Genomic DNA, 27,930 nt, shown 5'->3' on the forward strand with positions numbered 1-27,930 from the left:
AGGGGGAAGAGGAGTTGTCGTGCTCTTTTCACGAGTGTTGGTGTGTGTGGACCATGATAGATCCTAAGTGATGAGGACACCGAGGAACTTGAAGCTCTTGACCCGCTCCACTACAGCCCTGTTGATGTGAATGGGGGCGTGCTCGGTCCTCTGTTTCCTGTAGTCCACGATCAGCTCCTTTGTCTTGCTGACGTTGAAGGAGAGGTTGTTTTCTGGCACCACACTGCCAGGTCTCTATACGCTGTCTCATCGTCATCGGGGATCAGGCCTACCACTGTTGTGTTATCTGCAAATGTTATGATGAAGTCGTGCACGGCCACGCAGTCGTGGGTGAACAGGGAGTACAGGAGGGGACTAAGTACGCACCACTGAGGGGCCCCTGTATTGAGGGTCAGCGTGGCGTATGTGTTGTTGCCTACCCTCACCACCTGGGGGTGGCCCATCAGGAAGTCCAGGACCCAGTTGCAGAAGGAGGTGTTCAGTCCCAGGGTCCTGAGCTTAGTGATGAGCTTGGAGGGCACTATGGTGTTGAACGCTGAGCTGTAGTCAATGAACAGCGTTCTCACGTACCTGTTTATTTTGTCCAGGTGGGAAAGGGCAGTGTGGAGTGCAATGTAGATTGCGTCATCTGTGGATCTGTTGGGGCGGTATGTGAATTAGAGTGGGTCCAGGGTGTCTGGAATTATGGTGTTGTGAGCTATGACCAGCCTTTCAAAGCATTTCATGGCTACAGATGTGAGTACAATGGGGGCGATAGTCATTTAGACAGGTTACCATGGCATTCTTGGGCACAGGGACTATGGTGGTTGCTTGAAACATGTAGGTATTAGAGACTGGGTAAGGGAGAGGTTGAAAATGTCATTGAAGACACTTGCCAGCTGGTCAGTGCATGCTCTGAGTATATAGGACAGCAGAGTCCCTGCCCATCTTCCAAAAACATTTGAAATCCTACTTCTTCAAAGAGTATTTTAAAGAATCCCACAGCATCCATTCCCCCCTTTCGCACCTCCTCCTCCCACTCTCACAAACACAAAGGTGTTGGTTGTACTGCTCTGCGACGCACACAAGCTTCAGGAGAGTCGTTTCAAGGTAACCCAGTACCAGGCTGTAAACATTTGTAAAAGTGCATAGGGGGTAAAATGTGCCACGAATAACGAGACCAAACATGGGTCACATTTTTTCTCTCAGATATAGGACACTTCAAAATCTTGTTCCTTATGATTAATTATTTGACTGTCTGTTTTGCCATATACAAATTAGTTATTCAGTTTGTTTCTATGGGCTAAAGGCCAAAAATCAATGTTTCATCAAATAATTTCTTTCAAATATTATTTTTATACCTACAGGGTATATAAAATTCCAAATAAAATGGCTAAATGACACATTTTATGACAATCTTAAAAATGTTTATGTTAGCTTAGTAGATATTGCAATCTAAAGGCATAGATTTACAGGGGTTAAGATAAATGTAAATCGCACTGGATAAGAGCATCTGCTAAATTACTAAAATGTAAATGCAAATAACATTTCCATATCCAATTAGAGAATGCCAATTTATGATTCTATTGATTTCACATGTGTCAACGGAGGGATTAAAACCGGTATTGTAAACATCATGTAGCTTTGAAAAAGGGAAAATCATTCTATAAGTAGATAATAAATCACCATTTGATAAATGTTTCACATGGAAAATATGTGGTTGAACCAAGTGGTGTGATGTAATTAGCAAGCTCATAATGTTACGCTAAGTAGCCTAACCCATGCTATATAACATTATTTCTAATAGGTTACACCTCGATTGTCCTTTACAAATGGCAGCCATTTCCTTACATGACTCGGCTGTGGAGACACACAGTTCATAAACAGCTCATAAAATGGATCATAAAAGGGAAAAAGGTGGGCCTCGCTAACCGCTAATAACTAATGAGTCAGAGACATGCGTGTTTCCTGAATCCTAACTAACAAGCATATCATTTTCAAAGTGCTATAATGGTGTCAAGTCAACAGGAATGATCCCTCCTTCCTGAGTGAGTCGCCGGATTACCCTAAAATGATTCTCCATAATTTACCCTCACCGAGTGAGTGGAAAAAGCACAATCCCGGTTTCACGTCCATTACTACCTGTCCTTACAGTGAGGGAAAAAAGTATTTGATCCCCTGCTGATTTTGTACGTTTGCCCACTGACAAAGACATGATCAGTCTATAATTGTAATGGTAGGTTTATTTGAACAGTGAGAGACAGAATAACAACAACAAAATCCAGAAAAACGCATTTCAAAAATGTTATAAATTGATTTGCATTATAATGAGGGAAATAATTATTTGACCCCTCTGCACACATACATACATACATATATACATATACCTATGATGAAAATTACAGGCCTCTCTCATCTTTTTAAGTGGGAGAACTTGCACAATTGGTGGCTGTCTAAATACTTTTTTCCCCCACTGTATGCTCCCTCTGCCATTTGTCTTTGTCGGTCAATGTATATGTTACTTGTTTTCCTGAGAGGAATCTTGCGTACTTTATATTTTGCACTTTGTGTTCGCCCTGTGCCTTTTGTTTATGAAGATATATTTTGAGCACAACAGCGTTTGGGTTTCATCCCGCTTTGATCTATGGTTCTTAAATAAATACAGTAGTTCTAAACCTGCGACTGCCTCCTGCCTACTCCTCCCAGAGTACAAAGAACATTGGCGTGACCCTGGACAACACCCTATCATTCTCTACAAACGTCAAAGCAGTGACTCGCTCCTGCAGGTTCATGCTCTACAACATCCGTAGAGTATCACCCTACCTCACACAGGTCTTTATCCAGGCACTTGTCATCTCCCGTCTGGATTATTGCAACTCGCTGTTGGCTGCGCTCCCCACTTGTGCCACCAAACGCCTGCATCCAGAACGCTGCATTGGTGGAAGCAGCTTCCCCTTGAATCAAATTAAATAACATTTTATCCGTCACATGCTTCGAAAATAACAGGTGTATACGAACAGTGAAATGCTTACGGTACCTTCCCAACAATGCAGAGAGAAAGAAAATAGAGAAATAATAAAAAAGTAAAACACGTAATAATAAAAGTAATAATAAATTCCCAACGAGTAACGATAACTTGGCTATATACATGGAGTACTAGTACCGAGTAGATGTGCAGGGGTACGAAGTAATTTAGGTAAATATTGTGTGTAAATATAACTAGGAATAAAGTGACAGTTAATAAACAGTAGCAGCAGATTACTTGATGAGACAAAAAAGTTAATGCAAAAAAGGGTCAATGCAGATAGTAAAGGTAGCTATTTGGTTAACTATTTAACTAACTACTTAGCAGTCTTATGGCTTGGGGTAGAAGCTGTTCAGGGTCCTGTTGGTTCCAGACTTGATGCAGCGGTACAGCTTGCCGTGCAGTAGCAGAGAGAACAGTCTATGACTTGGGTGGCTGGAGTCTTTGACAATTGTTAGGGCCTTCCTCTGACACCGCCTGGTATAGAGGTCCTGGATGGCAGGGAGCTTGGCCCCAGGGATGTACTAGTATGTACGTACTACCCTCTCTAGCACCTTGCGGTCTGATGCCAAGCAGTTGCCATATCAACCGGTGATGCAGCCAGTTAAGATGCTCTCAATGGTGTGGCTATATAACTTTTTGAGGATCTGAGGTCCCATGGCAAATATTTTCAGCCTCCTGAGGGGGAAGAGGAGTTGTCGTGCTCTTTTCACGAGTGTTGGTGTGTGTGGACCATGATAGATCCTAAGTGATGAGGACACCGAGGAACTTGAAGCTCTTGACCCGCTCCACTACAGCCCTGTTGATGTGAATGGGGGCGTGCTCGGTCCTCTGTTTCCTGTAGTCCACGATCAGCTCCTTTGTCTTGCTGACGTTGAAGGAGAGGTTGTTTTCTGGCACCACACTGCCAGGTCTCTATACGCTGTCTCATCGTCATCGGGGATCAGGCCTACCACTGTTGTGTTATCTGCAAATTTTATGATGAAGTCGTGCACGGCCACGCAGTCGTGGGTGAACAGGGAGTACAGGAGGGGACTAAGCACGCACCCCTGAGGGGCCCCTGTATTGAGGGTCAGCGTGGCGTATGTGTTGTTGCCTACCCTCACCACCTGGGGGTGGCCCATCAGGAAGTCCAGGACCCAGTTGCAGAAGGAGGTGTTCAGTCCCAGGGTCCTGAGCTTAGTGATGAGCTTGGAGGGCACTATGGTGTTGAACGCTGAGCTGTAGTCAATGAACAGCGTTCTCACGTACCTGTTTATTTTGTCCAGGTGGGAAAGGGCAGTGTGGAGTGCAATGTAGATTGCGTCATCTGTGGATCTGTTGGGGCGGTATGTGAATTAGAGTGGGTCCAGGGTGTCTGGAATTATGGTGTTGTGAGCTATGACCAGCCTTTCAAAGCATTTCATGGCTACAGATGTGAGTACAATGGGGCGATAGTCATTTAGACAGGTTACCATGGCATTCTTGGGCACAGGGACTATGGTGGTTGCTTGAAACATGTAGGTATTAGAGACTGGGTAAGGGAGAGGTTGAAAATGTCATTGAAGACACTTGCCAGCTGGTCAGTGCATGCTCTGAGTATATAGGACAGCAGAGTCCCTGCCCATCTTCCAAAAACATTTGAAATCCTACTTCTTCAAAGAGTATTTTAAAGAATCCCACAGCATCCATTCCCCCCTTTCGCGCCTCCTCCTCCCACTCTCACAAACACAAAGGTGTTGGTTGTACTGCTCTGCGACGCACACAAGCCTCAGGAGAGTCGTTTCAAGGTAACCCAGTACCAGGCTGTAAACATTTGTAAAAGTGCATAGGGGGTAAAATGTGCCACGAATAACGAGACCAAACATGGGTCACATTTTTTCTCTCAGATATAGGACACTTCAAAATCTTGTTCCTTATGATTAATTATTTGACTGTCTGTTTTGCCATATACAAATTAGTTATTCAGTTTGTTTCTATGGGCTAAAGGCCAAAAATCAATGTTTCATCAAATAATTTCTTTCAAATATTATTTTTATACCTACAGGGTATATAAAATTCCAAATAAAATGGCTAAATGACACATTTTATGTCACGAGTTGCTAAGCCAGAACCCAGAAGCAGACCAGGACAAGGTAAGTTGAAACGAAGGTGAGTGTTTATTACAAATTCAAGAGTGATGCTGAATAATCCAGGGAACAGAGCGGGCGGCGTTGATTAGTTGTTGGGGGTGCAGTGGTTGATCCCATCCTGGGTCGGCAGCCGCCGACCACCAGGCAGAGGTTGGATGAAGGTTCCGGACGGGTGACTGCAGATGGAACAAAACGGGGGTAAGTAAGCAACAACCCAACAAGGTGCAAAAACAACAAAACTAACGCTAGGCTCTAAGACTGATACTCTGGTAAACCTACTGTTCATGGCTAACGATCCGGCAGGGACTGGATGTTAGGCCAGAGCCTAAGAAGGGTGATGATCAGGACCAGGTGTGCAGATTGCTGATGGGATGCAGGTGCGGAAATCAAGAGAGCTCCCCGGAGCGTTCCCGAACCCTCGGGAAACTGGAGATCACGAACAGAAAAACTAGTCACCAGACAGGACCCGACTCAGACTGCCGGGATCGTTACAGTACCCCCCCTCCGACGAACGCCACCGGGCGGACTCCCGGAGCGCCAGGATGGAGGCGGTAGAAGTCACTGATGAGGTCAGCATCTAGGACCTGTCGCCGCGGAATCCAACTCCTCTCTTCAGGACCATACCCCTCCCAGTCCACGAGATACTGGAAACCCCGGCCCCGCCGTCTGGAATCCATGATGCGACGCACCGTGTAGGCAGGACCACCTCCGATCATCCGAGGTGGAGGAGGAGGAGGCGGAGGAGGCAACAGAGGACTGAGGAAAACAGGCTTGAGGCAGGAGACATGAAAGGTGGGATGGACTCTGAGCGTCCTCGGGAGTTTGAGTCGAACTGCCACCGGATTGATCACCTTCTCCACCACAAACGGACCAATGAACTTCGGTAACAACTTCCTAGACTCAGTCCGTAACGGAAGATCCCGTGTGGCCAACCAGACCCTATCTCCGATGGAATAGGTGGGAGCGGGGATCCGGCGACGATTCGCCTGGAGCTGATACCGGTCCGAAACTCTAAGGAGGGCCTTTCTGGCCCGATGCCAGGTCCGGTGGCAACGACGAATATGGGCCTGAACAGAAGGCACTGAGAGCTCCTTCTCCTGAGAAGGGAACAGGGGAGGTTGGTAGCCATACAGGCACTGGAAGGGAGACATCCCAGTGGCAGATGTAGGGAGAGTGTTGTGGGCATACTCAACCCAAGGCAACTGAGAGACCCAGGAGGTGGGGTTGGAAGAGACCAGGCAGCGTAGCGTGGATTCCATCTTCTGGTTGGCTCTCTCCGCCTGACCGTTGGATTGGGGGTGAAAACCAGATGTGAGACTGACTGTAGCTCCAATGGCCAAACAGAAGGACTTCCAGACAGCAGAGGTAAACTGAGGCCCACGGTCGGAAACGATATCACTGGGCAAACCGTGGACCCTGAAAACCTCCCTAACCAGGATCTCGGACGTCTCCGAGGCAGAGGGAAGCTTGGCAATTGGCACAAAGTGGGCGAACTTGCTGAATCTGTCCACGATAGTCAGAACGACCGTGTTCCCCTCAGAAGCGGGCAACCCAGTGACGAAGTCCAGGGCCAGATGCGACCATGGTCGCCGGGGAATAGGAAGGGGGGTGAAGTAGTCCAGAGCTGGGCCGATTGGTACTCTTATTCTGCGCACACACTGGACAGGCAGCAACAAAACCCCGAGTATCCTCGGCCATGGCAGGCCACCAAAAACGTCTGCGAAGAAACGCCATTGTCCGAGCCACGCCAGGGTGACAAGCCATCTTGCTGGCGTGGGACCATTTGAGGACAGCAGGACGAACCGACTCAGGCACAAACAACCGACCGGGTGGACCGTTACCGGGACCGGGCTGAGTCCGAAGGGCCGCCAGCACCTCCTCCTCAATCTTCCACATAACTGCTCCCACGACGCAGTTCCGGGGGAGAATTGTCTCGGTCTTGGACCCACTCTCCTCCGTCTTGGAGAACATCCGGGACAAGGCGTCCGCCTTGCCGTTCTTAGATCCAGGTCGGAACGTCAGGGAAAACTTGAATCGTCCGAAAAACAACGCCCACCTGGCCTGACGGGAGTTGAGACGTTTAGCCGATTGCACGTAAGCAAGATTCTTGTGGTCAGTCCAGACAATAAACGGTTGCTCCGCCCCTCCAACCAGTGGCGCCACTCCTCCAAGGCAAGTTTCACCGCGAGAAGCTCCCGGTTACCCACATCGTAATTCCTCTCCGCAGGCGAAAGGCGACGGAGTAGTAGGCGCAGGGATGGAGTTTACTGTCCGTGGAGCATCGCTGCGACAGGATGGCGCCAACTCCCACATCAGACGCGTCCACTTCAACGACGAACTGACGGGCCGTGTCGGTTGAGAGAGAATCGGTGCGTTGGTGAATCGCCTCTTCAAATCCAGAAACGCTCGATCCGCCTCCGGATTCCACTTGAAGGTCCTGATACTGGAAGTCAAGGCAGTTAACGGAGCGGCCACACGGCTGTAATCCCGGATGAATCTGCGGTAGAAATTCGCAAACCCCAAAAATCTCTGGAGCTGCAATCTCGTACCGGGCTGGGCCCATTCCAGAACCGCTCTAACCTTCTCCTGGTCCATCCTAATCTCTCCCCTGGAGATGATGTACCCGAGAAAGGATGTCGTGTGGGCGTGAAACTCGCACTTCTCGGCCTTCACGAACAGGCGATTCTCCAACAATCGCTGCAGAACCTGCCGGACATGCTGGACGTGGTCAGAAGGTTCCCTCGAGAAGATCAGAATGTCATCAACGTAAACAAACACAAAGAGACCGATCATATCTCTCAGGACGTCGTTCACCATACTCTGGAATACCGCTGGAGCATTGGTCAGTCCAAACGGCATCACCTGATACTCGAAGTGACCCATCGGTGTATTGAAACCCGTCAACCACTCGTCCCCCTCTCTGATCCGGACCATGTGATACGCATTGCGTAGGTCTAGCTTGGTGAACACCGTAGCACCCTGTAAGGAGTCGAAGGCAGAACTCATCAAGGGCAGGGAATACTTGTTCTTGACCGTGATGTCATTCAACCCCCGATAATCAATACACGGTCGAAGAGAACCATCCTTCTTACCCACAAAGAAGAATCCTGCCCCCCAGGGGTGATGACGAGGGACGAACGAGACCAGCAGCTAGGGACTCCTTGATGTAGGTCTCCAAAGCCTCACGTTCAGGTCGGGAGATACTGTATAACCTTCCCTTGGGGTAGACAGCTCCAGGGAACAGGTTGATGGCACAATCATATGGTCGGTGGGGAGGGAGTGACAGAGCCTTCTGCTTACTGAAAACTTCCCCCAAATCGTGATATGTCTCGGGAACCAGGGACAAATCTGGGGGTTTAGCCTCAATCACCTGACTGGGAACCGAATGGGGGCAGGCAGTCTTGAGACAGTTAGCATGACAATCAAGGCTCCAACTCGTTACCTTGCCCGTCACCCAATCGAACGTGGGATTGTGTTCCTTCAGCCAGGGGTATCCAAGGACCAGAGGAACATGGGAAGACGGCAGAATGAAGAATGAAATCATCTCAGAATGATTCCCGACAACCGCATCTTAACCGGTTCGGTCCTCATCGTGATACGTGCCAGACTACTGCCGTTCAGAGTGGTCGCTTCAATGGCTTCCGGCAATTGCTCCTTGGAAAGCCCCAGCTGTTCCACCAACTCGGCATCAAGAAAGCTTCCATCGGCACCTGAATCGATAAAAGCGTTAATCGCTAAGCTCTGATTCCTGTTCACAAGGGTAGCCGGGAAACGGGGTCTGACAGAGGTACTGAGAGGTTGAAACTGGCTCGCTAAAAGTCCTCCCAACTTTAGCGAGCCGGGCAGTTTGACGACCGCCGGGAACAAGTGGAGATGTAATGTCCCGAGCTACCACAGTAGAGGCAGCAGTTGGTCTTACGTCTCTGTTGACGCTCCTCCTTGGTTAACCCGTGCCGCCCCCACTTGCATGGGTTCAGAATCGGGAGAGAGGACCTCTCCACTAATCCTTTGTGGTGGAGAATGATCGACGTGTTCTGGTCCACCACCCGACCCGACTGGGAACTGAGAAGCTGATCGATTGGACGGACCCCATTGCTTCTCCCTCCTTCGCTCTCGGACTCGATTATCCACCCGAATAGACAAGGCTACCAAGCTGTCCAGGTCACTAGGCTCCGGATAGGAGATCAACTCATCCTTGAGCTGCTCCGACAGACCCTGGTAAAAGGCCGCTTGCAGAGACTCCTCGTTCCACCCACTCTCCACAGCCAACGTCTTGAACTCGATCACGAAGTCGGCCACGCTGCGAGTTCCTTGGTGAAGCGAAAACAGGCGCCTAGCTGCGTCCCTCCCTCGGATGGAATGGTCGAAGAGCTTCCTCATCTCGGCCGTGAACCCCTGGTATGAAGCCATGCAGGGGTCTTGTCGTTCCCAAACGGCTGAAGCCCACTCCAGCGCTCGACCACGCAGCAACGCAATCACAAAGGCTATCCTAGCCTTGTCTGTGGCATAAGAGTAGGGCTGTAGATCGAACACTAATCCACACTGCATAAGGAAGGAACGGCATCTTCCCAGCTCCCCCCCTCATATTTATCCGGCGTCGGAACCTTGGGCTCACGGAAGGACACAGCTCCAGAAGCGGCAGGCGAGATGGGTGAAACCGGTAGTGGATCTTCCACCGGAAACTTGCGTTGGTTCTGGACCTCCGTCAGACCCGGTAGAAAGGTTCCGAACTGACAACGCGATCTCCTGTAGTACCGTGCTATGATGGCCCAACATCTTCTCCTGATGGGTAATGGCATGGCGAACAGAGTCCAGGTCCGCTGGGTTCATTACTGGCCGGATCGTTCTGTCACGAGTTGCTAAGCCAGAACCCAGAAGCAGACCAGGACAAGGTAAGTTGAAACGAAGGTGAGTGTTTATTACAAATTCAAGAGTGATGCTGAATAATCCAGGGAACAGAGCGGGCGGCGTTGATTAGTTGTTGGGGGTGCAGTGGTTGATCCCATCCTGGGTCGGCAGCCGCCGACCACCAGGCAGAGGTTGGATGAAAGTTCCGGACGGGTGACTGCAGATGGAACAAAACGGGGGTAAGTAAGCAACAACCCAACAAGGTGCAAAAACAACAAAACTAATGCTAGGCTCTAAGACTGATACTCTGGTAAACCTACTGTTCATGGCTAACGATCCGGCAGGGACTGGATGTTAGGCCAGAGCCTAAGAAGGGTGATGATCAGGACCAGGTGTGCAGATTGCTGATGGGATGCAGGTGCGGAAATCAAGAGAGCTCCCCGGAGCGTTCCCGAACCCTCGGGAAACTGGAGATCACGAACAGAAAAACTAGTCACCAGACAGGACCCGACTCAGACTGCCGGGATCGTTACATTTTATGACAATCTTAAAAATGTTTATGTTAGCTTAGTAGATATTGCAATCTAAAGGCATAGATTTACAGGGGTTAAGATAAATGTAAATCGCACTGGATAAGAGCATCTGCTAAATTACTAAAATGTAAATGCAAATAACATTTCCATATCCAATTAGAGAATGCCAATTTATGATTCTATTGATTTCACATGTGTCAACGGAGGGATTAAAACCGGTATTGTAAACATCATGTAGCTTTGAAAAAGGGAAAATCATTCTATAAGTAGATAATAAATCACCATTTGATAAATGTTTCACATGGAAAATATGTGGTTGAACCAAGTGGTGTGATGTAATTAGCAAGCTCATAATGTTACGCTAAGTAGCCTAACCCATGCTATATAACATTATTTCTAATAGGTTACACCTCGATTGTCCTTTACAAATGGCAGCCATTTCCTTACATGACTCGGCTGTGGAGACACACAGTTCATAAACAGCTCATAAAATGGGTCATAAAAGGGAAAAAGGTGGGCCTCGCTAACCGCTAATAACTAATGAGTCAGAGACATGCGTGTTTCCTGAATCCTAACTAACAAGCATATCATTTTCAAAGTGCTATAATGGTGTCAAGTCAACAGGAATGATCCCTCCTTCCTGAGTGAGTCGCCGGATTACCCTAAAATGATTATCCATAATTTACCCTCACCGAGTGAGTGGAAAAAGCACAATCCCGGTTTCACGTCCATTACTACCTGTCCTTACAGTGAGGGAAAAAAGTATTTGATCCCCTGCTGATTTTGTACGTTTGCCCACTGACAAAGACATGATCAGTCTATAATTGTAATGGTAGGTTTATTTGAACAGTGAGAGACAGAATAACAACAACAAAATCCAGAAAAACGCATGTCAAAAATGTTATAAATTGATTTGCATTTAAATGAGGGAAATACGTATTTGACCCCCTCTCAATCAGAAAGATTTCTGGCTCCCAGGTGTCTTTTATACAGGTAACGAGCTGAGATTAGGAGCACAATCTTAAAGGGAGTGCTCCTAATCTCAGCTTGTTACCTGTATAAAAGACACCTGTCCACAGAAGCAATCAATCAATCAGATTCCAAACTCTCTACCATGGCCAAGACCAAAGAGCTCTCCAAGGATGTCAGGGACAAGATTGTAGACCTACACAAGGCTGGAATGGGCTACAAGACCATCACCAAGCAGCTTGGTGAGAAGGTGACAACAGTTGGTGCGATTATTCGCAAATGGAAGAAACACAAAATAACTGTCAATCTCCCTCGGCCTGGGGCTCCATACAAGATCTCACCTCGTGGAGTTGCAATGATCATGAAAACGGTGAGGAATCAGCCCAGAAATACACGGGAGGATCTTGTCAATGATCTCAAGGCATCTGGGACCATAGTCACCAAGAAAACAATTGGTAACACACTATGCCGTGAAGGACTGAAATCCTGCAGTGCCCGCAAGGTCCCCCTGCTCAAGAAAGCAAATATACAGGGCCGTCTGAAGTTTGCCAATGAACATCTGAATGATTCAGAGGAGAAATGGGTGAATGTGTTGTGGTCAGATGAGACCAAAATCGAGCTATTTGGCATCAACTCAACTCGCCGTGTTTGGAGGAGGAGGAATGCTGCCTATGACCCCAACATTATGCTTTGGGGTTTTTTTTCTGCTAAGGGGACAGGACAACTTCACCGCATCAAAGGGACGATAGACGGGGCCATGTACCGTCAAATCTTGGGTGAGAACCTCCTTCCCTCAGCCAGGGCATTGAACATGGGTCGTGGATGGGTATTCCAGCATGACAATGACCCAGAACACACGGCCAAGGCAACAAAGGAGTGGCTCAAGAAGAAGCATATTAAGGTCCTGGAGTGGCCTAGCCAGTCTCCAGACCTTAATCCCATAGAAAATCTGTGGAGGGAGCTGAAGGTTCGAGTTGCCAAACGTCAGCCTCGAAACCTTAATGGCTTGGAGAAGATCTGCAAAGAGGAGTGGGACAAAATCCCTCCTGAGATGTGTGCAAACCTGGTGGCCAACTACAAGAAACGTCTGACCTCTGTGATTGCCAACAAGGGTTTTGCCACCAAGTACTAAGTCATGTTTTGCAGAGGGGTCAAATACTTATTTCCCTAATTAAAATGCAAATCAATTTATAAAATTTTTGACATTCGTTTTTCTGGATTTCTTTGTTGTTATTCTGTATCTCACTGTTCAAATAAACCTACCATTAAAATTATAGACTGATCATGTTTTTGTCAGTGGGCAAACGTACAAAATCAGCAGGGGATCAAATACTTTTTTCCCTCACTATATCTTTATCCCCCCATTTCATTGTTGTCTCTGGAGCGCCGAGGTCTATGTCTTGGAAGCTCAGAGCCTGTAAATTGGGCAATCTGGAGTTGGAAGAAAATTGAATACGCTGCTGTGTTGGTCAACCTCTGTGTTGCAGGGGAGCATGGTTGTGGCTTTTATTTGAGATGGTTTTTTTGTGTGCCTTTTTTGAATTAGTGTATTCCGACCATAATGGAGCGGCATGATGATTTATTCTGATATTTCCCATCTCAACTGTAACACACTCAAAAGGACCAGCTGTGTGGCCTTATTTATCTCCTGCCTAGTGGGTTTTGTACAAATATGGCGGCTGACGGTGATCAGGCGGAGGCTGAAAATAGAGCTGTACTGTAACACATAACTTATACCATGGCATGTTTGAATACTTGTTGCTGATTGGCCAGAAGGGCATTCTAGAGTGGGCATTACATTTAGATATACAGGACAGTTGGAACATATATAAGACACTTCTGAAGTAGTTCCCACAATAGGCATCTTTTTACCATTCTAAAGCACTGCACCATGCAGACCATACTTACAGCTGCACCATTGAGAGCATCTTGACTGGCTTCATCACTGCTTGGTATGGCAACAGCACCGCCCTCGATCACATGGTGCTACAGAGGGTGGTGCGGACGAGCCCAGTACTGGGACCAAGCTCCCTGCCATCCAGGACCTCTATATCAGGTGGTGTGAAAGGAAGGCCTGGAATATCATTATAGACTCTTGCCACCCAAGCCATTGACTGTTCTCTCTGCTTCTGCATGGCAAGCGGTACTGGTGCATCAAGTCTGACACCAACAGGCTCCTGAACAGTTTCTATCCCCAAGCCATACGACTGCTAAATAGTTAGTTAAATAGTTAACCAAATAACTGACCCTTTTTGCACTAACTTTTTTGAGTTCAGTCTTGTATTTTTTATTTTTCTGCACCGTCTCTATGCACACCCAAAGGACTCTACATACTCATGCAATCTGACACTCCAACTCACACATACCATGCACAAATATATACTGACTCTACACAAGTGCACACACACTCCAATACGATCTTCATTTATGCTGCTGCTAATGTTTATCTATCTCTTGATGCCTAGTCACCTTACCCTTACACATATCTACCTCTATCACTCCAGTATGGTATTGGAACTGACCCTGTAAATAGCTTCTTATTTTTTTGTGTTCTTATTATTTCCTGTGTGTTTTTATTCTACTTCATGTAATGTTAAGTAGTACATCGATATTGATCACTGCATTGTTGGGTTTAGAGCTTGCAAGAAAGGCATTTCACTGTACTTGTGCACGTGACACTAAAACTTGAAACTTGAAAATGGTATACATTGTAAACGCAGGTCCAACGAGGAAAAACGTTGGTAGCTAGCTAGCATTCATTTGTTTTTGCGGAGGTACATCTTTTCAGCATCTGATGACATAAAGTGGTGAGTGATTAACATGAATTTCTCCAGTGCTTCAATGTTGCAGTCATGATGCAAGTCGCGATATGCTGTCAAATCCTTGTTTCTAGTTTGACCAGCTGTTTTCAGCAACTGCTATTGTTGCAGTTGGTTGTTATATTGGCAGATTTGCTAGCAACTAACTTTTTAGCTAGCTTCTAGCATAGTGTTTCCTTTGCAATGCGATCTCCTATACTGTAATGAACAGTGTCCTGACGACGGAGCAACTTTTCTACGCCAGGCAAATTGTGTATCATCAGCTCGTAATGGATGTACCTAAAAATAAACATAATTAAAAAACAAATGCAAATGCAGCTAGAGTACTAGTCAATAGTTTGGACACACCTACTCATTCAAGGGTTTTTCTTTATTTTTACTATTGTTTACATTGTAGAATATAGTGAAGACATCAAAACTATGAAATAACACATACAGTGGGGAAAAAAAGTATTTAGTCAGCCACCAATTGTGAAAGTTCTCCCACTTAAAAAGATGAGAGAGGCCTGTCATTTTCATCATATGTACACGTCAACTATGACAGACAAATTGAGAAAAAAAAAATCCAGAAAATCACATTGTAGGATTTTTAATGAATTTATTTGCAAATTATGGTGGAAAATAAGTGGGAGAACTTGCACAATTGGTGGCTGACTAAATACTTTTTTGCCCCACTGTATGGAATCATTTAGGAACCAAAAAAGTGTTAAACAAATATATTTTATATTTGAGATTCTTCAAATAGCCACCCTTTGCCTTGATGACAGCTTTGCACACGCTTGGCATTCTCTCAACCAGCTTCACCTGGAATGCTTTTCCAACAGTCTTGAAGGAGTTCCCACATACAGTGGGGAGAACAAGTATTTGATACACTGCCGATTTTGCAGTTTTTCTTGCTTTTTAATTACTTAAAAATCATACAAAGTGATTTTCTGGATTTTTGTTTTAGATTCCGTCTCTCACAGTTGAAGTGTACCTATGATAAAAATTACAGACCTCTACATGCTTTGTATGTAGGAAAACCTGCAAAATCGGCAGTGTATCAAATACTTGTTCTCCCCACTGTATGCTGGGAACTTGTTGGCTGCTTTTCCTTCACTCTGCCGTCCGACTCATCCCAAACCATCTCAATTGGGTTGAGGTCGGGGGATTGTGGAGGCCAGGTCATCTGATGCAGCACTCCATCACTCTCCTTCTTGGTAAAATAGCCCTTACACAGCCTGGAGGTGTGTTGGGTCATTGTCCTGTTGAAAAAATGATAGTCCCACTAAGCCCAAAAAAGATGGGATGGCGTATCACTGCAGAATGCTGTGGTAGCCATGCTGGTTAAGTGTGCCTTGAATTCTAAATTAATCACAGACAGTGTCACCAGCAAAGCACCCCCACACCATAACACCTCCTCCTGCATGATTTACGGTGGGAACTACACATGCGGAGATCATCTGTTCACCCACACCGTGTCTCACAAAGATTTCCACCGGTCTAATGTCCATTGCTCGTGTTTCTTGGCTCAAGCAAATCTCTTCTTATTGTTGGTGTCTTTTAGTAGTGGTTCCTTTGCAGCAATTTGACCATGAAGTCCTGATTCACACAGTCCCCTCTGAACAGTTGATGTTGAGATGTGTCTGTTACTTGAACTCTGTGAAGCATTTATTTGGGCTGTAATTTATGAGGCAGTTAACTCTAATGAACTTATCCTCTGCAGCAGAGGTAACTCTGGGTCTTCCATTCTTGTGGCGGTCCCCATGAGAGCCAGTTTCATCATAGCTCTTGATGGTTTTTGAGACTGCACTTTAAGAAACTTTCAAAGTTCTTGAAATGTTCCGTATTGACTGACATTCATGTCGTAAAGTAATGATGGACTGTCGTTTCTCTTTGATTATTTGAGCTGTTCTTGCCATAATATGGACTGGGTCTTTTACCTAATAGGGCTACCTTCTGTATACCCCCCTACCTTGTCACAACACAGCTGATTGGCTCAAATGCATTAAGTTTCAAATGCAAATTTCACAAATTAACTTTTAAGAAGGCACGCCTGTTCATTGAAATGCATTCCAGGTGACTTCCTCATGAAGCTGGTTGAGAGAATGACAAGAGTGTGCAAAGCTGTCATCAAGACAAAGGGTGGCTATTTTAAGAATCTCAAATATAAAATATATTTTGAGTTGTTTAAACATTTTTTACTACATGATTCCATATGTGTTATTTCATAGTTTTGATGTCTTCACTATTATTCTGCAATATAAAAAATCGTAAAAATAAAGAAAAACCTTTGAATGAGTAGGTTTGTCCAAACTTTTGACTGATGGTTGTTGACTGTTGTATTTTTGACTTTATGTTTTTTTACCCCATATGTAACTCTGTGTTGTTTTTATCGCACTGCTTGCTTTATCTTGGCCAGGTCGCAGTTGTAAATGAGAACTTGTTCTCAACTGGCTTACCTGGTTAAATAAAGGTGAAATAAATAAAAAAATAAAATAAAAAAAATGGTGTACTTTGTTGTTATTCTGGCTGCACTGTTTGACGTGACTGTGTTTACTATAGTTGGCTAGCTAACAAGCAACGAATAAGAACGTTGCCAGGCAGCATGGCAACCAAGCAAAAACAACAAACCACTGAGTCGCGTCCATAGATATAGAACATGAATAATGAATAACTGGGTCGCGTCTATAGCAACTTAACCGATAGAACTAACGTCCAGGTTTGGTGGGAGCATGAAAAAGTATGAATTTACTTATCAAAATGAAAATATAAATGAAAACATTTATATCGGTAAATATTTGCTTTATTGTTTTCTCAGCCAGGTCACCTGTGATAGTATTCAACATCAGTATTTGACATCCATCAATGTCTGAGGATGTCGGGAGATGATGTGGAAACCGGCCACTAGGGGCAAACGTTAGCGCTGTTACCTTCAAGTAGGTTTCTGGTTGCCAAAGGTTGCATGTTGGAATCCAGCAATAAAAAGTTGTTTTTGCAATTTTAGTTTAAACCTATCCCAAACCTTAACACTTTCCTTAACCATTTGGAGTCAATGCCTAACTTTAAGATTTCGGAGTTAATGCCTAAACAACCCTAACCTTAACAATTCAGAGTTCCTGCCTAGAACGTACTAGTTGTAGTGACTATTTCCTATGGTTGTTGATAGCAGTAAATCCATTGTTAAGGTAATAGTAGTAGTATTAGTAGGCCTAGCTACGTGGTGGAAGTCCATAGTAACCAAAGTATGTATGCATTTTGTTTACTATACTATTACTATATGTTGATTACCAATACACTGCAGAGTACATATCTGTCACGGGCGGACATGACAGGAAACGCTCAATGACATTATTATTTGCTAGTAAAGACTTTGAGGAGACCATGTAATTGGCATTATACCCGACTGACAGCAGCATGTGTTGATATTTAGCTGCTGGGGCTCTGACGGGAAACATAGAGTCAAAGGGGGCGGTGGGATGGCGAGCCAAAATCTGAAGGGGCAGAGCATGGGCTCTATTAATAGAAGTGGTTTTCATGTCTGTGCCAAGTCCAGAGGACCCCAGAGGTCAGACACACAATACATACTGTACTGTAGTGTGTATGGGCAGAGGCAGGGGAAGTGGAAGTGAGCGATGGAGGTTACTCAGCCCGGAGATATTAGGTTACTCAAGATTGAAGTTGATCTTATACTTCTTACGTTTAAACAGAACATTTGTGTCTTCATTTGTCTTCCTAGCCTACATCCGTACATTCATTATGTAGTCTATTCTGTGTTTGTGTGTACATGTACAGTGCCTTGCAAAAGTATTCATCCCCCTTGGCGTTTTTCCTATTTTGTTGCATTACAACTTGTAATTTAAATTGATTTTTAATTGGATTTCATGAATGGACATACACAAAATAGTCCAAATTGGTGAAATAATAATAATAATAATAATAATATGCCATTTAGCAGACACTTTTATCCAAAGCGACTTACAGTCATGCGTGCATACATTTTCACGTATGGGTGGTTCCTGGGGATCGAACCCACTACCCTGGCATTACAAGTGCCATGCTCTACCAATTGAGCTACAGAGGACCACATGAAATGAAAAAAATTACTTGTTTCAAAAAATTCGAGAAAATAAATAACGGAAAAGTGGTGCATGCATTTGTATTCACCCCATTTGCTATGAAGCCCCTAAATAAGATCTGGTGCAACCAATTACCTTCAGAAGTCAAGTTAAATAAAGTCCACCTGTGTGCAATCTAAGTGTCACATGATCTGTCACATGACAGTATATATACACCTGTTCTGAAAGGCCCCAGAGTCGGCAACATCACTAAGCAAGGGGCACCACCAAGCAAGCGGCACCATGAAGACGAAGGAACTCTCCAAACAGGTCAGGGACAAAGTTGTGGAGAAGTACAGATCAGGGTTGGGTTATAAAAAAATATCAGAAACATTGAACATCCCACGGAGCACCATTAAATCCATTATTAAAAAATGGAAAGAATATGGCACCACAACAACCTGCCAAGAGAGGGCCGCCCACCAAAACTCAAGGACCAGGCAAGGAGGTCATTAATCAGAGAGGCAACAAAGATACCAAATTTAACCCTGAAGGAGCTGCAAAGCCCCACGGTGGAGATTGGAGTATCTGTCCATAGGACCACTTTAAGCCGTACACTCCACAGAACTGGGCTTTACGGAAGCGTGGCCAGACAAAAGCCATTGCTTAAAGAAAGAAATAAGCAAACATGTTTGGTGTTCGCCAAAAGCCATGTGGGAGACTCCCCAAACATATGGAAGAAGGTACTCCGGTCAGATGAGACTAAAATTGAGCTTTTTGGCCATCAAGGAAAACGCTATGTCTGGCACAAACCCAACACCTCTTATCACCCTGAGAACACCATCCCCACAGTGAAGCATGGTGGTGGCAGCATCATACAGTGGGGATGTTTTTCATCGGCAGGGACTGGGAAACTGGTCATAATTGAAGGAATGATGGATGGCGCTAAATACATGTAAATTCTTGAGGGAAACATGTTTCAGTCTTCCAGAGATTTGAGACTGGGACGGAGGATCACCTTCCAGCAGGACAATGACCCTAAGCATATTGCTAAAGCAACACTTGAGTGGTTTAAGGGGAAACATTGAAATGTTTTGGAATGGCCTAGTCAAAGCCCAGACCTCAATCCAATTGAGAATCTGTGGAACCCATCCAACTTGAAGTTGAAGGAGCTGGAGCAGTTTTGCCTTGAAGAATGGGCAAAAATCCCAGTGGCTAGATGTGCCAAGCTTATAGAGACATACCCCAAGATACTTGCAGCTGTAATTGCTGCAAAAGGTGGCTCTACAAAGTATTGGCTTTGGGGGGAGTGAATAGTTACAGTTGAAGTCGGAAGTTTACATACATTTAGTTTGGAGTCATTAAAACTTGTTTTTCAACCAAACTATAGTTTTGGCAAGTCTGTTAGGATACCTACTTTGTGCATGACACAAGTCATTTTTCCAACAATTGTTTACAGACAGATTATTTCACTTATAATTCACTGTATCACAATTCCAGTGGGTCAGAAGTTTACATACACTAAGTTGACTTTGCCTTTAAACAGCTTGGAAAATTCCAGAAAATGATGTCATGGCTTTAGAAGCTTCTGATAGGCTAATTGACATCATTTGAGTGAATTGGAGGTGTACCTGTGGATGTATTTCAAGGCCTCTTTGCTTGACATAATGGGAAAATCAAAATAAATCAGCCAAGACCTCATAAAAAAATTGTAGATCTCCACAAGTCTGGTTCATCCTTGGGAGCAACTTCCAAACGCCTGAAGGTACCACGTTCATCTGTACAAACAATAGTATGCAAGTATAAACACCATGGGACCACGCAGTCGTCATACCGCTCAGGAAGGAGACGCGTTCTGTCTCCTAGAGATGAACGTACTTTGGTGCGAAAAGTGTAAATCAATCCCAGAACAACAGCAAAGGACCTTGTGAAGATGCTGGAGGAAACAGGTACAAAAGTATCTACAGTGGGGGAAAAAAGTATTTAGTCAGCCACCAATTGGGCAAGTTCTCCCACTTAAAAAGATGAGAGAGGCCTGTAATTTTCATCATAGGTACACGTCAACTATGACAGACAAATTGAGCACTTTTTTTTTCCACAAAATCACATTGTAGGATTTTTTATGAATTTATTTGCAAATTATGGTGGAAAATAAGTATTTGGTCACCTACAAACAAGCAAGATTTATGGCTCTCACAGACCTGTAACTTCTTCTTTAAGAGGCTCCTCTGTTCTCCACTCGTTACCTGTATTAATGGCACCTGTTTGAACTTGTTATCAGTATAAAAGACACCTGTCCACAACCTCAAACAGTCACACTCCAAACTCCACTATGGCCAAGACCAAAGAGCTGTCAAAGGACACCAGAAACAAAATTGTAGACCAGCACCAGGCTGGGAAGACTGAATCTGCAATAGGTAATCAGCTTGGTTTGATGAAATCAACTGTGGGAGCAATTATTAGGAAATGGAAGACATATAAGACCACTGATAATCTCCCTCGTTCTGGGGCTCCACGCAAGATCTCACCCCATGGGGTCAAAATGATCACAAGAACGGTGAGCAAAAGTCCCACAACCACACGGGGGGACCTAGTGAATGACCTGCAGAGAGCTGGGACCAAAGTAACAAAGCCTACCATCAGTAACACACTACGCCGCCAGGGACTCAAATCCTGCAGTGCCAGACGTGTCACCCTGCTTAAGCCAGTACATGTCCAGGCCCGTCTGAAGTTTGCTAGAGTGCATTTGGATGATCCAGAAGAGGATTGGGAGAATGTCATATGGTCAGATGAAACCAAAATATAACTTTTTGGTAAAAACTCAACTCGTCGTGTTTGGAGGACAAAGAATGCTGAGTTGCATCCAAAGAACACCATACCTACTGTGAAGCATGGGGGTGGAAACATATTGCTTTGGGGCTGTTTTTCTACAAAGGGACCAGGACGACTGATCCATGTAAAGGAAAGAATTAATGGGGCCATGTATCGTGAGATTTTGAGTGAAAACCTCCATCCATCAGCAAGGGCATTGAAGATGAAACGTGGCTGCGTCTTTCAGCATGACAATGATCCCAAACACACCGCCCGGGCAACGAAGGAGTGGCTTCGTAAGAAGCATTTCAAGGTCCTGGAGTGGCCTAGCCAGTCTCCAGATCTCAACCCCATAGAAAATCTTTGGAGGGAGTTGAAAGGCCGTGTTGCCCAGCGACAGCCCCAAGACATCACTGCTCTAGAGGAGATCTGCATGGAGGAATGGGCCAAAATACCAGCAACAGTGTGTGAAAACCTTGTGAAGACTTACAGAAAACGTTTGACCTGTGTCATTGCCAACAAAGGGTATATAACAAAGTATTGAGAAACTTTTGTTTTTGACCAAATACTTATTTTCCACCATAATTTGCAAATAAATTCACAAAAAATCCTACAATGTGATTTTCTGGATTTTTTTTCTCAATTTGTGAAAGTTACAGGCCTCTCTCATCTTTTTAAGTGGGAGAACTTGCACAATTGGTGGCTGACTAAATACTTTTTTTATATACAGTGGGGAAAAAAAGTATTTAGTCAGCCACCAATTGTGCATGTTCTCCCTCTTAAAAAGATGAGAGAGGCCTGTAATTTTCATCATAGGTACACATCAACTATGACAGACAAAATGAGAAAAAAAAATCCAGAAAATCACATTGTAGGATTTTTAATGAATTTATTTGCAAATTATGGTGGAAAATAAGTATTTGGTCAATGACAAAAGTTTCTCAATACTTTGTTATATACCCTTTGTTGGCAATGACACAGGTCAAACGTTTTCTGTAAGTCTTCACAAGGTTTTCACACACTGTTGCTGGTATTTTGGCCCATTCCTCCATGCAGATCTCCTCTAGAGCAGTGATGTTTTGGGGGCTGTCGCTGGGCAACACGGACTTTCAACTCCCTCCAAAGATTTTCTGTGGGGTTGAGATCTGGAGACTGGCTAGGCCACTCCAGGACCTTGAAATGCTTCTTACGAAGCCACTCCTTCGTTGCCCGGGCAGTGTGTTTGGGATCATTGTCATGCTGAAAGACCCAGCCACGTTTCATCTTCAATGCCCTTGCTGATGGAAGGAGGTTTTCACTCAAAATCTCACGATACATGGCCCCATTCATTCTTTCCTTTACACAGATCAGTCGTCCTGGTCCCTTTGCAGAAAAACAGCCCCAAAGCATGATGTTTCCACCCCCATGCTTCACAGTAGGTATGGTGTTCTTTGGATGCAACTCAGCATTCTTTGTCCTCCAAACACGACGAGTTGAGTTTTAACCAAAAAGTTATATTTTGGTTTCATCTGACCATATGACATTCTCCCAATCCTCTTCTGGATCATCCAAATGCACTCTAGCAAACTTCAGACGGGCCTAGACATGTACTGGCTTAAGCAGGGGGACACGTCTCGCACTGCAGGATTTGAGTCCCTGGCGGCGTAGTGTGTTACTGATGGTAGGCTTTGTTACTTTGGTCCCAGCTCTCTGCAGGTCATTCACTAGGTCGCCCCGTATGGTTCTGGGATTTTTGCTCACCGTTCTTGTGATCATTTTGACCCCACGGGGTGAGATCTTGCATGGAGCCCCAGATCGAGGGAGATTATCAGTGGTCTTGTATGTCTTCCATTTCCTAATAATTGCTGCCACAGTTGATTTCTTCAAACCAAGCTGCTTACCTATTGCAGATTCAGTCTTCCCAGCCTGGTGCAGGTCTACAATTTTGTTTCTGGTGTCTTTCACAGCTCTTTGGTCTTGGCCATAGTGGAGTTTGGAGTGTGACTGTTTGAGGTTGTGGACAGGTGTCTTTTATACTGATAACACGTTCAAACAGGTGCCATTAATACAGGTAATGAGTGGAGGACAGAGGAGCCTCTTAAAGAAGAAGTTACAGGTCTGTGAGAGCCATAAATCTTGCTTGTTTGTAGGTGACCAAATACTTATTTTCCACCATAATTTGCAAATAAATTCATTAAAAATCCTACAATGTGATTTTCTGGATTTTTTTTCCTCAATTTGTCTGCCATAGTTGACGTGTACCTATGATGAAAATTACAGGCCTCTCTCATCTTTTTAAGTGGGACAACTTGCACAATTGGTGGCTGACTAAATACTTTTTTCCCCCACTGTATATATATATATATATATATATATATATATATATATATATATATATATATATATATATATATATATATATATACACATAATTTTAATGGTAGGTTGATTTGAACAGTGAGAGACAGAATAACAAAAAAAGAAATCCAGAAAAACGCATTTCAAAAATGTTATAAATTGATTTGCATTATAATGAGGGAAATAAGTATTTGACCCCTCTGCACACATACATACATACATATATACATATACCTATGATGAAAATTACAGGCCTCTCTCATCTTTTTAAGTGGGAGAATTTGCACAATTGGTGGCTGTCTAAATACTTTTTTTCCCCACTGTATATCCACAGTAAAACGAGTCCTATATCGACATAACCTGAAAGGCCGCTCAGCAAGGAAGAAGCCACTGCTCCAAAACCGCCATAAAAAAGACTATGGTTTGCTACTGCACATGGGGACAATGATCATACTTTTTGGAGAAATGTCCTCTGGTCTAATGAAACAACAACCGAACTGTTCGGCCATAATGACCATCGTTATACTCCTGAGTGGCGCAGTGGTCTAAGGCACTGCATCGCAGTGCTGACTGTGCCACTAGAGATCCTGGTTCGAATCCAGGCTCTGTCGCAGCCGGCCGCGACCGGGAGACTCATGGGCGGCGCACAATTGGCCCAGCGTCGTCCAGGGTAGGGGAGGGAATGGCCGGCAGGGATGTAGCTCAGTTGATAGAGCATGGCGTTTGCAACGCCAGGGTTGTGGGTTCAATTCCCACGGAGGGCCAGTATAAAAAAATATGTATTCACTAACTGTAAGTCGCTCTGGATAAGAGCGTCTGCTAAATGACTAAAATGTAAATGTAAATGTAAATGTTATGTTTGGAGTAAAAAGGGGGTTGCTTGCAAGCCGAAGAACACCATCCCAACCGTGAAGCACGGGGGTGGCAGCATCATGCTGTGGGGGTGCTTTGCTGCAGTAGGGACTGGTGCACTTTCAAAATATAGATGGCATCATGAGGAAGGAAGATTATGTGGATATATTGAAGCAACATCTTAAGACATCAGTCAGGAAATTAAAGCTTGGTCGCAAATGGGTCTTCCAAATGGACAATGACCCCAATTATACTTCCAAAGTTGTGGCAAAATGGCTTAAGGACAACAAAGTCAAGGCATTGGAGTGGCCATCACAAAGCCCTGACCTAAATCCTATAGAAAATCTGTGGGCAGAACTGAAAAAGCGTGTGCGAGCAAGGAGGCCTACAAACCTGACTCAGTTACACCAGCTCTGTCAGGAGGAATGGGCCAGAATTCACCCAACTTATTGTGGGAAGCTTGTGGAAGGCTACCCAAAACGTTTGACCCAAGTTAAAAAATGTAATGTCAATGCTGCCAAATACTAATTGAGTGTATGTAAACTTCTGACCCACTGGGAATGTGATGTAAGAAATAAAAGCTGAAATAAATTATTCTCTCTACTATTATTGTGACATTTCACATTCATAGAACAAAGTGGTGATCCTAACTCAAGCTCAAGTTTTCTGTTTTTTTTAATTCCAGGTTGTAAAGTAATAGGAAAAATGCCAAGGGTTGAATACTTTCGCAAGCCACTGTATTCTCTATGGATATATGCACCAAGAAGGCCCATTGGGGCATAATAGGTGATTGAAACATGAGGTGGTTAAGCCCAAGGTAACTCATGCAGATTAGGCACTAAAGTCCTCTGTACATCTGTTCCCTAATACAGTACATATGTCACCCATGCAAACCCTGCTGCGCTTGGGAAACCATATTTTCCACTCATCCCAAAATCCACTGAATAGTGCTCATTGTATAGTTTTTTTGGTCCATTTGTCTTGTCTTTATCAAGGTTTGTTACTAGGGTTGTTGCTTCATAGGGTTATCTGAGGTATATCGTTCAACGGCTCCACAATAAATTCAATTTCTTGATTTGCAATTGATTATTTATATGTCATCAGGTAGTCATTTTTTTGTTGCCGTTCCAGGCCCGAGCCATCTGTTAATCAGAGACAGTTACATTTAGAGGCATATGTTGCCAGTCAGAGTTTATGAAAGCGTGTACAATGCATTCCAGAAAGTTCTGCATTAACTTGCTAATCTAAGCACCTTATAGCTTCCAGACACAATTACTCCAACAGAGGGTGGGAGAGGGGGATGACTGACGGGGGGAAAGAGAATCAATTTACTCCCGAACTATTGACTTTCCCTTCTTCGCCGAGTCAGATAAAAAAAAGAAAGACCTGCTGATTTCAATGTGTAATAAAAGAAAGGGTGAAAAAACGTCCCTCCTCTTCTTCCTGACTTCACTAAGCAGTGCAGAGAGGGCTGGCTAGGAGAGGACTTAGTGGAAGTTGATATTCTGCCAGAGCACTTCTCATTGAAATCAATAGCGAAAATGTAAATGGCTCATTTATATCCCTTCAAACCGGCACTGATGTGAATGTATATTTATGTCAGAGGCATACTGTATGTCATTTGATTTCCAAAGTCAAATATATTGTATTGTGAAGGTCACATTGCAGTGGATCCAAGCAGATTAGAAGTATGGGTTGGATTGTATACTTTATGTGGACACTGAAGTGGCGGCTGTGAAGTTTCGACGCCCAGGCAGTAAATTAAATTAAATGTAAAAACCCCAAGCCGTGATGTGAAATTATGGAAACCAACCTGCGGATACACCAGACAGCCCATGCCAAGCCGGGGAAAATAAAAACTGATTTCTGAACATTATTATTTTTCAGATGGAGTCGGAAGCGTGTGTTCCCTCAGCACAATGTCCTTTGGATTTTATTCCATCTATTTTTCCTGTCTATTTGTAAATGTGTCCCTTACTATCTATCCTCTGCCAATATCTGCTGCGGTTTGTCCATTTCCTGTAACAAACCAGTGAGATTCTGGCACAGTCTGTGCTTTGCCACACAATTGGTGGGTTTCCATTTACTACAACACACTTAGTGGCTTTAGAAACTAGCTCTCACAGTAAATCATTATGTGGCCTCTTAGCAAACTACAGACAACCTTTAACCAAGAGTAGGAATTTACTCTGTCAACTATTTTTTACCAAAACCATAGAACCATGTTTTACATCATAAACTCTCTAAGCAATATGATTAACAGTTAAGCGCATGAGAGACTTGACTTATCTATTTAAGTGTAAGCATATGGAACATAAAGGCTATGAATGAATTATTAGGCAAACATACCATGGAGTCACAGCCAACATAACTCTGCTCTGGCTCAGAAAAATTATAAAGACCTCAGTCCAGACGGTCATTAGTTCAAACCCTTCATGTCAAACACTGTTTTTCATGCTCTCAACTTAGAGTTCCTCGCTCTGGCAAATAAATACAAGTTTTATAGACGAACGTGGAGTTATTATTGTGTCTTTACGAGACTCCTGATTTCACAGCTCTAACATCGCCCACCATGGCAAAGAAAGGAATCTCCAGCCCTTGAGCAAGTGAGAGGGGGTTCTTCAAAAATCTAAGCAGGAAATAAAACCAACCAATATTAAAGGGAAAAGGGCAATATGCTCCTGCCTGCCTGACGACTCTGCCATGCCTTGCCAGGCTTCTTTCTTTTATTTTCCTCCTGAAAAGAGAGAGAACTTCATGCTGTGATTTTTTGCCACCGATTAAAGTGTAAAGAAAAGCTTCTCTACATCCCGTGGCATGGAGTGTGGAGTGCTTAGTAGAGCCGGTGCGGTGAGATGATCAATGGATGCCACATTGGCAGATGTCACAGAGAAACGTCTCTCTTCGAGGACCCCGCCACCACTCCGTCGGGTTGGCAGTTTTGCAAATGCTGTGACCCCCGCTGACCCTTCATCCCTAGCCAGAGAGAGGCGCTGCGTCTTGGAGGGAAGGGGTGCTGCAACCTTGGCATCTAATTTAAGAGATACGTGTCATAGAGCCTTGTGATACAGCAGGGAGTTGAGACATTCACAGAGGATCAGACTATATTGTAAGCCGCCACTTTTCTTCAGTTTATCATCCTACAGTCAATCTCTCTATAGGAGTGATGTTCTCCCACAGCAGACAACTACTGAACCATCAGTGCCGATGTGTTATTTCAAACCAACAGTGCCTTGTAACTTAGAACTAACAATGGTGCATTGCATGTAGTTAGTAAAGTACCTTGCAGTTTAGAACTTACACTGAACAAAAATATAAACGCAACATGTAAAGTCCAAGATGGCGTAGCAGTGCGGTCGTGTACTCAATTGTGTGTCCGTGGAAATAGCCTGTTTTTTGTATGTTTTTGTATTTTGCGTATATATTTCCCTATCACACTTTTCATCCTTCTACTAAATATACTTTCCTGCAACCCGCCTCACTCAATGTGGAACGGATTCTATTATTGACTTACCTTTTATCTAGAATCTCCAGTTGAAACAAGCTAGCCAGCAAACTAGCTACTTACTATTAGGCACCGTTAGTGGTTTTCACCCAGAACATCAGATT

This window comes from Coregonus clupeaformis, chromosome 39 (genome assembly GCF_020615455.1).
Source record: "Coregonus clupeaformis isolate EN_2021a chromosome 39, ASM2061545v1, whole genome shotgun sequence".
NCBI classification, from domain to species: domain Eukaryota; kingdom Metazoa; phylum Chordata; class Actinopteri; order Salmoniformes; family Salmonidae; genus Coregonus; species Coregonus clupeaformis.